Source organism: Rhea americana, unplaced genomic scaffold (genome assembly GCF_003343005.1).
Source record: "Rhea americana isolate MKP2758 unplaced genomic scaffold, rheAme1 scaffold_33, whole genome shotgun sequence".
Lineage (NCBI taxonomy): Eukaryota > Metazoa > Chordata > Aves > Rheiformes > Rheidae > Rhea > Rhea americana.
Genome location: NW_028186457.1, coordinates 6,325,366 through 6,327,698, shown reverse-complemented (window position 1 = coordinate 6,327,698; position 2,333 = coordinate 6,325,366).

Genomic DNA, 2,333 nt, shown 5'->3' with positions numbered 1-2,333 from the left:
AAATATGCAGGCAGAGATCCCGGGAGGATGTTGGGTGTACGACAGAGCTGAGTACTGTTGGGGAGTACTGAGGTGGTTGGAGAGCTCTGTGAGAGAAGGGGAAAGGGCCAGAAGTGAGCATGCAACAGGGAACGTGGAGGTGAGCTGAGGTCATTGTTACGGACTGGGCTTTGGACGTACCAAACAAATTTGTAGGAAATTGAGCTTTGTTAGTTCTACTTCTCACAGCACTACTGGCGTTTCTGTCCATTTACTTGCTTTTAAACAAATTAATATATCATGAGGAAAAGCAAACTTCTTGAAATATGCTCTAGACAGCTACAGAAAGTGGAAGTTGGTGATTGTGATGGTCCTTGTCTCCCAGGAAAAATTGCCACCCAGAGCTGGACCTGCCTTGGGAAYGGTCTTTCTCTGGCACTGTTGAGCTCTAACGCCAGATCTGCTGTCTGCAGCATTGGATTTCACATGTGATTTTCATGAAGAGCTAAAAGTAAAGTGAAAATCATAAGTTTTGTAATACACATACACAGTAAATACTTCTCATGTTATATGACTTCTGAAGCTTTGTAGCTGCCCTGGTACCATTATGATCACCTGGGAGGTCATGTGAGAGTGAATGGATGTTCTAACAATTATAAGATAAGATAGAAATATCTATCTTATTAGGCATATATCTGTCAAGAAATGCCATCTCCTTCCTCACTGCTCAAGGAAAGGACATGGGCCCAACTTACTACAATTTCAGTGAACGGCAGTGAAAGTCAGGCTGAGACTGAAAACAGATGAGAGAGAAAAAAACAAAAACAGAGAGAAAGAAAGAGGAATAGGGGAGAGAGAAGATTTCTGTTGTATATAAAGAAGGAAAAGACATTCTGAGCAATCAACAGTAGCAGAGGGATGGCTGATTAGATAACCCGTATCTCCATTTCCAGGATAGCTGAGTCACTGAAACACCTAAGGGACAGCTTCATGGTTAGATGTCATCAAAATGTGTWTTACTTTTAGGCTTCTTCTCTGTAAATTTATTTTCGAAGAATTGTTTCTAGAATGCATTTGTTTTCTGTTTAAGCATGTCTGGTTCCATGAAGGATTCCAATTAGCTCTAGCAGGCATGAGGTATGTTCTTTCTTTGGAAAAATCAAATCTAATTAAAATGTTACTGCAGATAAAATGCCCTTGGGTGCCTGCAAACAAAGGCACATCTGGGATGCTGGGAGAAGGGGGTAATTTCCCATCAGTCTGTAAAGGTCAGTTTGGGGACTAGTAGCATTGCTTTCCAGGACACAGAGAAACCAGATGTTTGATAGTGCCCTCTAGCAAGGGACAGAAAGTGGAGAGATAACCAGTGACATCAGGAGACCCTAGACTGTCATCATCTAACACTATTTAAATGTTAAATATTGGTTGTGAATGACTGTTAGACAGCTCAAGTAGGCATAATTTATCCAAACTGTTGAACAACTGCCTTTCCTCATGTGTCAGGTTTTAGCCCCCACAAAGTCTCCTCTGATATGCTTTCAAGATGTCAGTCTCGTAGCAGCGAATGAAGTGCTCTGGTTACAGTCATTCCAGAGTAATATAAAGAACTAGCATTTCCTTTGCAGTGACAGCCTACCACATGGTAACTGCTCCAAACTACTCCTTTTTAAGTTGTGTTTGTATTTTTTGTTACATTGCAAAGCTCCTTTTCATTACATTGTTCTTTTCAAATTTTAAGCCTTTTTTACTAGTTGGATTTTTCAGGCTCCTTCCTACCTCTGAACAACATTGTTTCCTCTTACCTGTATTCCTAAACTATGCTTTCCTCCTTTCATTGTTTTCTGTATCTGCTTCTAATCACTTTGCATTATTGTCACTCTTCTTTGCAACAGTTCCTAAAATACTGTAAATTTAGAATTTCATTAATTTTCAGGTTTTCTCTCCTTCCAAACATGTAACAAAATAGTCAAATTTGGTCTCTCTCTGCATCAAGCTTCTTTATCTACTGTCCATTAGTGAACATTCTGTATATAGTGTATAGTATTCCTAAGCAACTAGTGGTAAATCCTAAACTATCAGTTTATATCCTACATGCACTAATGTAATGTATAATGGAACTAGAGAAGTACTTAATACCCAAACAGGTTGTTTGTTCTCTCTGGAATTCCTTTAACTTTTTGGCCTCAGTGTTATGAGACACTGTACTCTTGAAGTTATTTAGTCTCTGATCATAAGTGGTATTTCATTCAGTTGTGGTTATGTTGCCTTGCAATTTCTTTTGATATTCCCCTAGTCTTATACTGGCAGTATAAAGGGAACAGCTTGATATGCTTTCTTCTGTACCAGACATAATT